The following is a 15913-nucleotide window of genomic DNA, read 5'->3' as shown; positions in this document are numbered from 1 at the left end:
GAAGAAATTCCTCAGCCTGTGTTTTGAGTGGTGGTGTGGCTGTAATCACACACTGGCTAGCTAGCTATGCATACTCTAAGCCTTTGCAAACACTTTTGATTGGATGTAACAAGTTCACTCCAGAGGTTCTTTGAAGTTTTGCAAGAACTATATGAAATAACTAGCTGAAGCAAGGCATTTTGGTGAAAAGTGGTTGTCTCTCATTTAAACCAGCACTTAAAGCCTGTTCCCTTGATCACTCATTTTCATCTGCTGAGTTGATGATGCATTATTTGTTCATGCTATTATTAGTTCAAGCTTTCAGTTTCATCAGTAACTCCAAAGCTATTTCACGATAATCTCTGGGATGACATTGAGATGATATTACACAATGTATTTCCTCGGTTGCACATTACCAAAGCCTCTATGGTGAAGCAGTACCAATACATTACAGTGCATTGATTATAGCCAGCACAGAATGGATATAACCAAGAAATTACATACAGAGACATGTGGCTCATTATATTGTAATGTCATATGTATGGACAATTCTTTGAAGTGAAACTGTCCACTTTTGAGATTGTCTCCACCTCCTGGGGCAGAGGCTTATGAGAGAACACTAATGGTCTGTTACTTTTGTTAAATCTATGTGACAAAAGCACCTTTCCTATTATTACATTTTCTAGAAATAGGCAGTGGATTTGTCCTCTGTTTACAATAACTGTATAATTTCTATCAATCATGATAGACAAAGCGTCAAGTGAAGCAAAATAATATGAGAGAAATATATCAGGCAAAATCCTGGGAGGACAAAGTCGTGTTTCTTGTTTTTTATCTTATTTATTTAGCTTGTGACATGTCAAATATCACCTGCAGTGAAATTCATTACAAAACACCGGACAAGCCTCTGTCTCTTTGTTTTTAGCGTTTAGCTAAACGTTTTTAGCACTTCAGACATTATTAAAGCTCAATCTCTTGATTTTCATTAAAGAAGGGGCATGTTCATTTGCCCTACCCCCTGCATTTATCAGACAAAGAGTGATAGCAGTGTGTCCCATTACAGCTTTAAAATAGCCCTTAATTAAAAGCAACGCAATTCAATTAAGATGAGCTTAAGATTCATGTATGTTAATTACACAATTAAACGGTAGGTAAGCATTGTGTGCTCCAAAAAAAAGCCTTGAGTGCTATTCTGTTATCACTGCATGTACTTTAATTGTTACTGGAGACATTGAATGTCATGATAACACCTACACATATGAGAATAGGCAATGTGCAAATATCACATTTCCAAGCACAGAACAAGCCACGGCAATAGATTCCTAGCATTATCATCAGAAAAATTTGACATTTTACCAATAATTATTTATTATTATTATATAGTATTTATTCTATACATTGGTGCAATTACAATGCTGAGTTTAGTTACAAAGCAACCTCAGGTTCAGGCAAAACTGCTCCAAATAAGATAAAGGTAAACTCTGGTTTACTGTTCACTCACATTGAATCCATTCTCACCTTCAACATCTCATCCTGGTGCAACCTCCTCACTGCCAAACATAAAACAAAAGTCTCCCACATAATAAAACACTGCAGCAAGATAATGGCTCATCACAAACCCCCTTATCTGAACTGTACAATCGCTCTGTGATCAGGAAGGCCACTCTGATCACAGGAGACCCCTCTCACCCTCTCCACCACTCTTTCCAGTTACTGCCATCAGACGATATAAAGTTCCACTGGCCCAGAAAAACATTTACAAGAAATCTTTCACACTGTCTGCAATAACCACTCTGAAAAACAAAAAGTAGACATTGTACAGCTGCTGTTTTTATGTAGGTTTTAATTGGGCATTTGAAGTGTGTGTTTTAATTGTTTTAAATGAGCCTTGTCGAAGGAGAATTTCTGTCACTGTTTTGGGACAGACAATAAAGATATCTATCTGTCTATCTATATATCAATGCGATTCTGGATAAATCCAACCCCATGACAAATGCCATGATATAGAGCAAACAAGAGCATCACTTTGTGTTGAAAAGTGGTGGGGATACAGGGGCTCACGGGTGTGAAGAGACACTTAGCTCATGAGACATTACGATATGTGTTATTAGGTTCACGAGAACAAGACAAAAAGATCCTTAAACAGTGTTTTAAAGATATCATCAATGCCAAGATATATGAGTGGGGGTCTGGGGGGAACTCCCCCAGGAAATTTTGATCTTTAAATACTTAATTTCCTGCATTCTGGTGAATGTTTCTGCACCAATTTATGGTGGAAATGTTTTTATTTATGTAAAAGGAAACATAAAATTCAGGTGGAAGTAGACATTTAAAAATATATTAGTATGATAATGCAGTGTATCTCTCATGCATTCTGTGTAGCTTTTCAGGTCTGTTTCTCCTGTAGATCAGCTTTTCTCATGTAATATCATCCCTGCTGAGGCAACACATATGTAGGCATGATTTAGACTTTTCTCCTCTTTTGTCATGTTCAAAGGGAGAGAACGGGAAACTTGGCCAAAAAGAAACTGTGTCAAGAAGTTGTTAAAGTTACAGATTGGTGCATGCACGTTTTTGGGTCATTTTATAATCAGTAGCTTCTTTTTTTTTTGCTTAAGTTACTTTTTTGGACAATGTACATTTGTTTCTTCTATGTTATATTGCATTGCATGTTTTCTTAATGTGCAAATAAACCTTTCTAAAGGGATTTTCATTTGTTACCAACTGAAAGCTATATTTCTGAACATTTGTTTTCAACAAATTATGCTTTAAAAAGTGGTGGGGACAAAATCAGGAATTTCAAAAAGTGGCAGAAACATGTCCCCAGCGTCCCCAGTGTATATGACACCTTTGAAAGCACACAACAACACAGCAAGAAATGTAACTAACATTAGCTAAGTTGTGACGCACAAATCATGGCTGGAATGGCTGGAATAGTTCTGTGGCTTGGTCCGAGCCACTTTTTTTTCCCGGTGCACACACAGAAAAGACAACTAGCTGACTATGAGGAGATATTCGCTGAATTTGACAGAAAGACGTGTTGTGGATTAGAATCGCATACCTGTAATTGCAGTGGAATATGCTCCTTTAACACCTTAGACTTTGTCTGCCAGGATGCAGCCATCACAATACAGTTCATCCTTTGTAATGTCAGCTGCTTAGTGTACTTTTGTACAGTAATGCAAGTTCACTAATCATTGCTAAAAACTGACTGACTCATGCTCAAGGGTGTAGGTTTTGGTTCAATATTCACTGAAGCATGGGATCTGGGGGTCCTCCCCCAGCAAATTTTCTGCATTCTGGTGAATTTGTTTCTGCATCAATTTATGGTAGAAATTTATGTGTGAAGGAAAACAAAATTCAGGCTAAAGAAAAATAAATAATAAAAATAAATATTATGCAGTAAGGCTCTGAGGCATTCTGTATTGCTTTCAAATATTTATTCTCCTGTAGATGAACTTTTCTCATTTAATGTTATCTCTGTTGAGTCAACACACATGATTTACTCTTCTGACCTCTATTGTGTCTTGTGTCTGTTTGGTGAAGTAACCTCTTTAAATGTGCTTGTGGCAACTATTCACGTCAATGATAAATTAACTCTTTTTAATTAATTTGTAACCCCTGGACTTTAATAGTTCATGTGTGTCAAGATTTCTGCTCATGTTCAAAAATGTCTGCGCATTCAAAACAAATCCCACAGATCTGTGTTTTGCAATTATTTATATATTTTTATATATATTATATATTTTTATTTATAAATCATACATTTCAGCTATGTTGTTGAAGCTGACTGAAATCACATTTTGGTCATAACCGATTCAAATTTTGATAAAATCTATTAGAGAAGGAGATCTTACAGTTAAAGCATCTAAATAACTCTGGAAAACAAAAACCTTAGGCTCAAAAGTTTAAAACTACGGACAAGCCGTGACAGTCAGAATCACAAGAAATAAGATCTTTAACTTAAGAGATTACTCTTACAGGTCCCATATTGAGCAAAACTGTCTCTTGACTCTTGTGCTTTTGAAAGTACTGTAGATCAGTGCTGTATGTTAAATTCTGCTTATTTTAGCTAGCTAGCAAATTTTAATTATGAGCATGCAAAAGTACCTTAAGATTTGTTCACAAACTAGCAAACAATGCTTAAAAGTAAACTGTTTAAGTAAAAATTACATAGGAGCTCTGCCTTCACAACTCACAATTTACTTGGTTTTGAGACTTAATTTCCTAATATCGGACCTCCTCCTTTTCCCTTATTGCTTCATTATGGATACCCATGCATATTTCTTATTTTTGTTTTATGGCAGATTGTAACATTGCTTTTGAGCTGCCATCACTTTACCGGAAGCATTGTTGTCCATGAGTTGCATTCTAGCGGTTCGTCAAAACAAAAGTTCTCTGCTAGGTGTACCTTGCCGCCCCTCCCTCCCTCCTGAAATCTATGCCTATGCTCCCGCTGTTATGAAAGGCAAGTGCAGGTGTTGCAAATGTGTCAAACCCTGAGATAATGACAATGTGGCACGGAAACTGTTAACTAACTTTTGGCCACACAGATAGCGTCCCACTGCAGATGGTATAATAATGGTGGTGATATATGGCTGCATTTTACAGTGATGTTAGCTCTGTAATTGCTTTTCTTGCCTGAGTAAGAATGGCCATAGAATAGAGGTTCAAATATAGTCATGTCAAATTTGACTATACCGTAAATAACATTTTTAGTTTAATAATATGGTACAAATTATGTTCATAGATTTCCATTGGTATTAGTAGGTGTATTCTATAGGTGTAATAAATAGTCAGTGGTCATAATCAGGAAATACTTGTGTAGTTTATATACTGAAATGATTGAAGGAAACAATTGATGCAAATATAAGGCAAAATGTCTGAAAGTAAAACTCTCAGCAATACTAATGCCAGTGTTATTAATGACTTCTTTCTTTACAGGAAACAATGATTTTAATGATAGAAACAGTAAAGGATTGCATAACAGAAACATGAGAACAAAAATGGACATGTAGCTCAAACTGAAAGCAAAGACAAAATAAAGCTGTCTTCACAATTAGTGCTTTTCAAGTTGCTAGAACCACTACACCTACACACACAGATTTTTTCTTTTGGAAACTTGGTTATCACATACTGGTGTTTCAGTACAGAGACAGTTTGGATAAAAATGTTATGTGACAAGAAGGTCTTTTTGGTTTTGTCCTTTCTGTCGATGTTCCTTACATTTCGGTGTGGGTTTCTTCTCATTGTCATTGTAGTTAAAATGGAAACTCAATGTTCCCCGAACACAGACTGAGTTTGGAAAGTGAGTATTTTATTTTAGTCCCCCAAATTCCTGGAATGATCTCCAACACATGCTAAAAATGTATATTCTATATGGACACTTTAAAACCATGATCACCAACCTCCCTGCCTCAATAGGTAAATGCTTTAACAATTTGTTTCCTTATTCACGTCTGTGTTTTTTCTATTTATTTTAACTTGTATGTAACTCTAACTAAATGAGGTGTACCTCTATGGTAGGAGTATAACATTAAGGTTTGAATGAATGAATGAGTAGGTGATGAGTGTGAATGTGTTGAGATAGACTCGGGTCTCTGTAGATCAAAACATAGAATAAGCATGTTAATTGATGGACTGTTAAATAATTTCTCATCACATAGTCTTCTCTCTTCTGTGTTTCCTTTTAAGATCAAACTCATATATACAAGCTGTTACAGCATTGTTTTTCTTTCTGAGTTTATCAATGATAGACAGGAAAATTTAAATTCATTTCACCAGCCCAAGGCTCTTCTTTTGATATTTGTAATATATTTGTCCAAACATAAACCAGCTGCCTATTTGGCCACTGTTCTGCAATCAATAGAAAGTCCCAGAGAAATTAATTAATAAGGTCATAGCTGGGGTTGTTTCGAGTTCAGCCTTACCTGCCCAGAATTAAGTGGCTGAGGTGAGTCAGAGCTCTCAGTTTGTCCATAGATGGAGGTGCTGCAGGCAAACATAAAGATATTTGTGGGGCAGAAGAAGCTGACAGTCTGGCGTTGGAGTTTGGATGGGGAGTCACAGCAAAAATCTCCATCTTCACAAGTTTTTGGCCTATTAATGAGTCATAAAATCGTACCTTTTATAACTGTTTCACTTGTGCAGTCTTGACACTCATTTCTAGAAATCCCTGAAACATGTGACTTAAAAAACATTATTTCAATAAGATATGCAAGTAGAATTAGGATGTTTCTTTCTGCTTTTAACAGAAACAGATATATGTCAAATATAGTCATTAAAATAAGTCATGAAGGCTGAATATAATACTGACTTATTTAGATAATTGTTTTTTGCAGCCTGTCAGTTCTATGTTCTTTGTTTATGGGTCTTTCCTCATCAGCATGTTCCTCAATCCTTCCTGTGATATCTATATCAGAGCAGCTCACATTGTGCCATGCCTCCTCCTTGATACAGAGAAGACACTCGCTGACCTTCTCACTGTGTTCACTATCATAATGCAATCTGAAAAGGTCACAGAGGACTACACTCATATGCATGATATTTGTCCTGATTGATGGGATTGGAACTGTGGTTACACATGAAGCTAAAAGACTATCCAGTAAATATTTAATGATAAAAGATTATCTTTTGTTACTATTATGTACATAAAAATCTTAGGTAGGCTGTCAATTAAACTATTCTCTACTATGCTATTATTTTATTCAGCTTTTAGGGCAGTAATGCTTTTTTATAATACTTTTTCAAATATTTAATCTGGATCCTGCAGGTAGGCCTTGACTGAACCAGCTTTAATTTGGTATAATTTTTATGCAGATTTGCATGTTTGTGTTACTGTTAAAAGAGTACATTAATATGACCTCATGTGGAGTATCCGATGCTGTTGGTTTGTGATTTTATTTGATTAAGCATTTGGCAGATTTACTGGTTTAGGATGAAGGTTTATTGATGAGTCAATAATGTTGTTGCTGTGCATGTAAATAAATGCCTCGTCTTAATCTTCATTGCCAATTTTTCCATATTCAATACACCTTGAATCCTGTGCACAGGCATGTATGAGGTCTGGCTGGGTTGAGCTGCAAAGCGGCATCTGTTTATGTGACTGCAACCTTCTTCCACAGAGGTTTGTTGAAATTTATGTCATCATAACAGTGTGAGCATTATAGGAACATGATGTCTGAAGATTCTCAGTAATCCAGGTCATCGTTATCCAAAGTGGGTTAAAATCAAGGGCAACTGGACTTGGTTGAAGATATTCGAAGACTATTATATGTACAAGTAAAACGGGGGAATTGATCTGAGAAACTACTTCATTTTCAGTTTATCAGACTCACAGTGCAAATGGACTCGCAGAGCACGACTCCAGGTAAAACAAGCAATGCTTTATTGCTAGATGGTACAAATGGATCAGGCGAAGGTACCAAAAACACAAGGCAAGAATCTGGGTCATAAAACAAGGCAAGTCAATAATCACTGACTAGACAGGGAATAACACTGGGAGTAAGGCTGGAACGCTGTCACAAGACAATCTGGCAAAGACCTCAGGCGAGAGTGGGTTTATACAGTATATACTAAGGGAGGGGAGACAAGGAGACGCAGGTGCAGCACATTAGGGCGGGGACAGGTAATCACACATGGAGGGAAGGCAGACAAAGACCTGAAACAAGACACAAGATGAGTAACTGAAACAAAACAGAAAGTGGTAACAGACAAGAACATTTAACACATAATTTAACTCAGGGGGCTTAGCATGACACAGTTTAACTACTGCAACATCTGTTAGATTTACTATATGATAAAGAGCTTGAATTTGATACCTGATACATGTCACAACTGGCAGTTGTTTTATGAAAATAAACTGGGATCAAATCTGACTTATTAATCTAATTATTCCGGTGGGAATCTGGTGTTTTGTTGCTATGAAGTTAGGACACTTTTTAAACTGAGAGTTACTTTACATACTGATGACAATGATTTCCATATTTCCTCAGAGTATACACTGTATCTGTTTCTGTACAACTTTGAAAAGTCTACTGTTTATTCATATTTCAAAAAAACACTTCCTGGTTGCTGCAGTCATAAATGAAAGGTAAATTAATTATTGAATACAAATAATAAACAAATAGAAAACATTTTCTGGTGAATCTTATTCTTTGGTCTTTTTCTTTTAAAATATTTTACTGTCTTTTTATAAAACAAGCCTGCCTCCTTGTCTTTTCCAAGTTGATTTCCAGCACTACTTCTGACTGGAAGTCTATAGCTATGATGAATCAGCATAAAACGGCCCTATCAAAAACAGAGACAGAAGGGTATATAAAATTGTGTAGAGGTACCACCCTATATCAGGTAACTGTCCTGACAGATAAACACCATTTTTATATACCTTGTTACTTCTCCAGACCTCTGAAAAAATCTGTTATTGATTTTGGATCTTTCAAAATATTAAAGTATTTTACATTACATTTTGTGAAGCTCAGTATGCAATAGAGGCTCTGCTGAAATGAGCCCTGTTCTCGAGCTTGTTCCACTTAATACAAGCAAGCTAGCGATCAGACATTTATGAAATACAAGTTAATTATTATGCATTTTCACTGTGGTCTAAGCTCGGTGATAATGATGTACAATGCGGTTTGTTGGTTTGTGTTTTTTAAGTGAGCTGGTTGTGGGAGTGCATAATGCATACTGTAGAATACAGAGGGTATAAAATGCACCTTGTGAGAATGTGACTGCTGCTAGTTACACAGCTGTTAGTCATTTGTCTTTGCATGGTGAATGAACCAGTATTGAATGCAGCTGCTCAAGAAGGTTTCACCTATTTCACACATCTCCTTCAGAGTTGGTCTTGCACTTTGTGAGCCAACATAGTTTCTGTGGAAGAGTTTTGAGAGGACGCCATCATGTGTAGAGATTTCTACTTGAGGGCATACTTGTTAAATGGCATTTGGAAAGAGAAATAAAATTTGCTTTTTTTTTTAAATACACCCTTCATAGAGAAAATAGATTCTCTTGCAAACTGTATTCCACTGCAGTGAGTACTTATGAAGCATATCTTTCCAACATGTAATTGTGTTGTCGGAAACTAGTAATAATTATTGATATTGCTGCAGAGTAGGCTGTCTGTTTATTTAGAAAGCCTAGAATTATTTTTCGGAGGAAGGCTAATGGAACAATTTACCGGATGAGGAAAGAAAATTTGGCTGGTCTATATGATTTTTTTGGCCCCAGAAATACAATCAGTACATGCAGACATCGCTTGGGACAAAGATGCTAATGGGTCCTTAATCTGCATACATTAGCATTTCACAAAAACGAACAAGGACGTAAAGAGGCACGGTGTCTACATATCTTCATCGGTTTATCTCAGGATGGAAATACTGACTAAATATGACTGAACATGTATGGAAGACACAGTGATAGTTTTAGAAGAAAAATATGTATTATTGTCCAATAATGGTTAAGTATAAAAAACTATTATTATGGCCATTGTGTTTCTCTAAAAACTAAATACAAAACAATTGCAAAACTTACAGTTTGCTGCATTGCTGCTGCAATGACCTGAATTCTCCTCAATGATCAGTAAAACAATTTTCTCTTAATCAGTACTGTATCACATTGAGAGATTAACTAATTTACAGGTGAGGTCACAAAAGAAACTAAAACACAACTGGATACCCCCAGATTAAGTGCAGTAGTAGTAAATATAGTAGAATCTTATAAATTACTTGAGCTCAATTATCCTTTTATTTTGAAATACTCTTTTAAAGTGTACAGAAATCATAGGCATTTCCAATAAGACAAAACAAAATGTCCCAAGTAGGGGTTGTCGCTCTGCCTCTCTCTCTGTCTTTTCATGAGCAAACATCAAACGTTGCCAGCAGCCAGACACAAGATAAACAGTTCATTAAAAATGGGGGCATGCCATCATTCACAGGATCGCACCGCTGAACCTACACCATGATGCAGAAGAAATAACAAGGCAAACAAATAAAGCCTTCTCATCCAAGGATACACCTGGACAGAAGAATTTCTGGGACACAAGTCAAATCATGTAAACCAACCAGAGGATTATCCAATGAAAGCCAGGAACACAACAGAACTTTGCTCCAGCAGAGGACAAAAATGTTTTTTTTAACCGTGTTGTTGCATGAAATAAGCATAAGATTCTGTAAACATCTGGAGTTTAGCCCAAACCTTGGGGAGATTTTTTTGCCCATTTACAGCAGTGTTATGTACTATTTTTAAGGATGTTTAAGATAATAGAATGCCTAGAAGTCTTTCTATTATTTGGGAAAAACATGATTGTTGCCCAGGAAAAAAATCTTCTCATCCTGTAGAATATACATCGTATTTTGTATTTTAATTTTCTCCAACTGTCTCCATCATCGTGAAACCTTAACACAACTAATGTTGAAGATGAATACTTTTCACTCCTGCCACCTAAAAAGAGGCAAAAATTGTCTAATGTTACTCCTTTTAAGTTACATAAAAAGGTAGGGTTGGAATTTGGTGTAAACTAATCTTGAAACCTTTACGTCTAACCTTAATCTTTTGCCATAATAATCTGGGCTGCTGGATACCAACAGTACCAAGTAAATGTGGTCTTCAATATTCAATATTAGACAAAGAACAGCTACTAAACACAGTGACATCTGGTGGCTTGTAAATCTTATTGCTGCCCTTTAAGACTTGGGCTGAAATAACCACCAAACCTCGCTGATAATTGACTCTAAATTGTCCTTATTTGTGAATGTGAGTGGTTGTTTGTCTATGTATGGCCCAGCGATGGACTGGCAACCTGTCCAGGGTGTACCCCACCTTTTGCCCCATGTGCCCCCGCGACCATGTATGCAGGATAAGCAGTTGACGATGGATGAATGGATGGATGACCTCGCTGATAATAGTTTTAGTCTCATATGTTATATGCTGTTGTACGCTATAAAAGAGTGCACGTTATTATTAAACCTTTACACTTTTGTATTAGATATCTGTTACTATGCAAAAAGCCCTAGATAAAATATTTTTGCCAACATGATCCTGAATATACCTTTATGGTGTAGTTTAGTCCAAGTGCCACAGTGGGCTCATGTTTTTAAACGTCATGGTTGATATTTATGTGACAGTTCATGAGTCACAATGTGATGTGATCAGAGAATGATTAAATTCATTAAATTAGCCTATTACTTTTACTTAATTATCACTTGGTATCAGGAGGGAAACATCCTCATACTTATGATTATGTCATTCCAATGGATATCACCATATTTCTCAATTATTCTCCTTTTTTATTATCATGCTAAAGTGCTGATCATAAAGTTTAGATAAAACTTTTAAAACTGTCAAACTGAATGAAGCGCTTTCTAAAGCAAAGCTTGTGACGTTTGAAGCTTCAGACGTCATCAGTCAGGTGATATTCTTCATTTGACCATTTGACACAAGCTCCTGCACAATGTATTGAAACCAAGCGGGAACCTCCGGGGCTGAAAAGTGAGGCAAATGTGGAAGTTCCTTAACCATGCATTATTTCTAATGGCCAGCAGGGGGCGACTCCTCTGGTTGCAAAAAGAAGTCAGGTTCAATTAGAAATAATGTTAAAATGACCCTACTTATAACCATAATAATAATTTGTCTGTTAATAAATCTGTTAATTGCTACAGCATGATGTTCATTTAGTAAATGATGGTCCACTTTAGAGGAAACTAAACTATAAAGCAGAGAATGCTTTAAGGCGGGACTATCTTGTGATTGACAAGTCACTACCATGGCAACCTGTCAATCAGGCTAGAGTGACTCTACCCACTGCACTGTGTAAATTTAACCAGCACCATTGAAAAAGCTTATTAGGAGTTTGCTGTTCATATTTTCTGGTGAGTACATTTTGATTCAATCTATGATTGAAACAGTGCGCTTCAAATGAGTGAAACAAGCTTCGGACCTTTGGTATCATCTGCTTATCTCTAACGTTACTAGCTAAATAACAATAGGCAACGTTAGCTAGCCTACCAGTAATATAAATTAGGCTAGTCACCTCACCAAGTGTTATGGCTGCCGATTCACAAACCTGATACAACACCTGTCTGCTTTACAGTAGCTGCTGATGCCACTTTCTGTGGATGGCGACTGAGGTTTACGCCTTGTGAAAAGCTTTATTATGTCCATAGTTCATAAACTAGTTAGCTAGCTACTAGCTAGCAAGCTTGCTCACTGAGGCAACACCCTGACACAGTGAATGAAACAAATCCACACAAGACAACAACCTCATTATAGATGAGGGATGGGTAATACAACTTTTGCTCCATTGATTTGCTGGTCCAGTCAGAGAGACTGAGGGGAAATTAATATGATTTAGGCTACTACCATATTTAGATTTTTAGCAGTTTGATATATTGTACATTTAATACATTTGTATTCTTGTGAAGAGACAAAGGCTTAGCCTATATATTGTCTGCAAGCATTTGTGACTTGTGATTCTGACATAACTTGCAGATGAATACGTTTTCACAGGCTTATTATTTATTTTTCTGTTGAATTACAGCCAAATATCTTTTATTGTCTTGTCAGGGGGAGAGAGAAAAACTCGTCCTGTGATACTTTTTAGAATTCAATCGTTCCATTAGCCTTCCTCCAAAAAATAATTCAAGGCTTTCTAAATAACTAGACAGCCTACTCTGCAAGAATATCAATAATTATTACTAGTTTCCGACAACACAATTACATGTTGGAAAGATATACTTCATAAGTAGTCAGTGCTGTGGAATACAGTTCGCAAGAGAATCTATTTCCTCTACGAAGGGTGTGTAAAAAACAAACACACAAAAAAAACAAATAAACTTTATTCATTTAATATCTCTTTACAAAAAAAAATTTGTGTAATTCGGTTGACTTCACTGTAAAGCTGAACAAACGGAGCTGGACAAGCAGATGAAACAACTGTCTGGGCCATGTGATCTTTGGTGACAAAGAGTTTGACATTATTTCTCTAATGTCAATCAGCTTACAGCAGCACAGGGTTGTGCTGCTCCTGAGGGGAAAGTGTTTGTGAACCAAGGTAATTAACTTCACCTTTTCGGCTATAGTGGGGTTAACTGTTTATTCTGTGATATGTAGGATTTGCTCCCTTGGAAGTTTCTTTATGTATTTTGTGGGTGGGTGTGAGATATGTACCAAAAACCAAATACAATAGATGTGGTTTGTCTTGCCACTCCATGCAACACAGGGAATTGGCCCATCCAGTCTATCTGTACTTTGTCTCTTGGCTATATGGCATGTGGTGCTGTAAGAATATTGGATAAAGCTGCTACAATCACCCAATCCAACCCTCTCCAAACGGTCATCTATAGGTGATCAAAAAAGAGATTGTAGAGACAAATAACCAGTGTTTCATAGGATGCCGGGACTCAGTCTTAGAGATAGTGTTAGGAACTCAGGCATCCAGAAGGAGTTTGGTGTAGAACCACTGCGCCTTGACATTAAGCCATTCAGGAAGTTCAGGCATTTGATCAGAATGCTTTCTTGAGGCCTCCCTATACAGGTACCTCAAATACCTTGGGAAATTAGAATTAGGAGACATAAAGTATCTCTACTGGCCTGGGAATGCTCAGAAGTCCCCTGGAAGGCGTTTACTTTGTTGTACCTGCTCCCAGCATTACCTGGACCCACATAAGAAAGAATGGATAGATGACTTTTCAACAAGTTGTTGAATGAGTACTAAATAATACACACAAAAAACAAACAACACTGTAAACATCACTTCCTTAGTCCAGGGAATTAAAATGCACACATTGGTGATGTATGGCAGCAAATGGCCAATGCTAAATTCTAAATCAAAAACAAAGATTATAACAAAACAATATTTCAGTCTAACACTAGTTTACATATGCAAATGTGGTAGCTGTTACATGCTTGAATGTTTGTAGGTCTTCAGTGTCAAATGATGATACAGGGGTTTCATTGCAGGAATCTTTTATGTCGAATCTCATCTTCAAAGGTTAAGAAAGGCCAAACCTTGCTATGGGAATGACAAGACGAAAATAGATGTCCCCTAGATTTTTCCTGAAGATTGTCTGATATCAGTGTGTCTGGCGTCCTTCACCCCCACCCTCCCAAAGGGGAGGCTCCAGCAATTATGAGGGAAGAAATCTGTGACAGGTAATGGGATTTTCTCTGCTTTTAAAGATTATTATGCTTCTCAAGGGATGTGCAGGTAGTATAATACAACATTCTCTCCTTCAGATGATAGGCACATCCTTCATATCTTTAAATCAGATCCTGCCCTTGGTACGATACAAAGACAGAGATGCTTGCACTTTCGTCCTAACATCCTTGAACATTTGCACCTGACAGTAGCCAGGGAGGAATTTTCTTTTATAGGATGTTATGAGTCATAAGTCAAGACATTCAATAATGAGCAATAAACTACAGTTCTGTTGGCAGCGAGTTTAGATGATTTTCACAAAGCAACATCTATTTTGAGGTGAGGATGTTACTCACCTTTGCACTTTGCATGAAGACAAGCAGAATTCACAGAAAGAAGTGCTGTCATGCTGTGTGCAGTGGCAGACATGGCTGCATTCAATTACCACAGACAGACTATACATATCAAGACCTCAGTAGATGTAATATGCAACAATTTTGTTTCTCAAGTCCGTTGCTACCTAAAGCCAGTAAATGGAAATGAAATGCAGATTTTTGTTTTGCTGTTTGCTCTAAGGTACTGAACACAACCATAAATGGACTGCATTTGAAAATAAAAACTGAAAACGGCTGCAAGGTAAGTGTCAGAGCTTGCTAAGTGAGTGTCACTGCTAATTTTGTTTCACAAGATGATTATAAACAAGGAAATGTTTCTTTAACATTATTATGTAATGGCAATAATAATCTTAATTGGGATTTGCAGGATGTTTAAGAGGACATGCAGAGGATGTCAACTAAAAAAACAATGTTGGTATTGTTCATTCCACAAATCTTGTTGTTTTGAAAGTATCCAGATGGAATTTAGCTCACTGAGCCATAGGACATCAACTGCATCAAATTCATTTGGAAAACCAACCAGTGCCACACAATGCTAGCATACAGCAGAGAAACAAAACAAGCAGACAGACAAGTAAATAAATAATCAGTCATGATTGTATTATCTGTAAGCACTTGGGAAAGGAATTATTAAACTTCACATTTCTGCCTTTCTTATGGAACGTGGACATGCTGTCTACCCTCATGAAGATAATAGTGGGCTTATGGGAATATGCAAATGCTGTCTACATGTATTTAAAGGATTTGGAAAGGCTAATGACCATGTCCCCTAAGGTACTGCAGGAGTTTAGCAATCTGAGATTACCAACAGATAGGTCATGTCCTATCTCCTGTTTGTAAAATTCAGGAAATTATGAAAGTTAGAAAATCACATCCTCACTTCTGGGAAGAAATAATGCTGTGTTTCTATTTTGCAGATGATGTCATCCTTCTAATGTTAACCATCTGTCTTATTGTGAACTTGAATATTTTGAAGCAGAAAGTAGTCATTACCCCCAAATGTTAGGCAGTGGTTCTCTCCCAGATAAAGATTACCTGTCCCATCCAGGTCAGCAACTATCAAATTATGAGAAGGCTAAGAAGGTTTCATAGTTTGTCTGCAAGTTAGGAACGTTAGCTACAGTAATAAGAACACTGTATTTAAAGATAATGAAGAAGCACAACGTAATGATCTTTATTTCCTATCTGATCTTCTTTCTGACCTTCACCAACATGCTTTCAATAGCGCTATAGGATGAGGGGGTCATCAATAATAGCAGACGTCGGTACGAAGCCAGAGTCACCTCTATTTGGAGGTGTACAGACCACAGAGACACTATTTGGTGGTGGGAGACTTGAATTATTCAGGGGACCCAGAGCTGGACAGGGGCCCTGAATGATTTTATGCATATTGATATTCTGTGTG

The 15913-nt window shown here is 36.9% G+C and overlaps 1 long non-coding RNA gene across 1 annotated transcript; it reads left to right on the top strand.

The window, feature by feature from the left end:
* Window positions 1-13983: 13983 nt before the first annotated feature.
* Window positions 13984-15165, top strand: LOC119882405. Its single transcript, XR_005440506.1, has 3 exons — window positions 13984-14127; window positions 14690-14749; window positions 14876-15165. It is a non-coding gene; the product is annotated as an uncharacterized LOC119882405 (long non-coding RNA).
* The last annotated feature ends 748 nt before the right edge of the window (window positions 15166-15913 follow it).

Source organism: Micropterus salmoides, unplaced genomic scaffold, assembly GCF_014851395.1.
Source record: "Micropterus salmoides isolate LMB-PRFRI ecotype aquatic unplaced genomic scaffold, ASM1485139v1 Ms_hic_scaffold_3, whole genome shotgun sequence".
Classification (NCBI taxonomy): Eukaryota; Metazoa; Chordata; class Actinopteri; order Centrarchiformes; family Centrarchidae; genus Micropterus; species Micropterus salmoides.
This window is presented reverse-complemented; position numbering and strand designations above follow the sequence as displayed.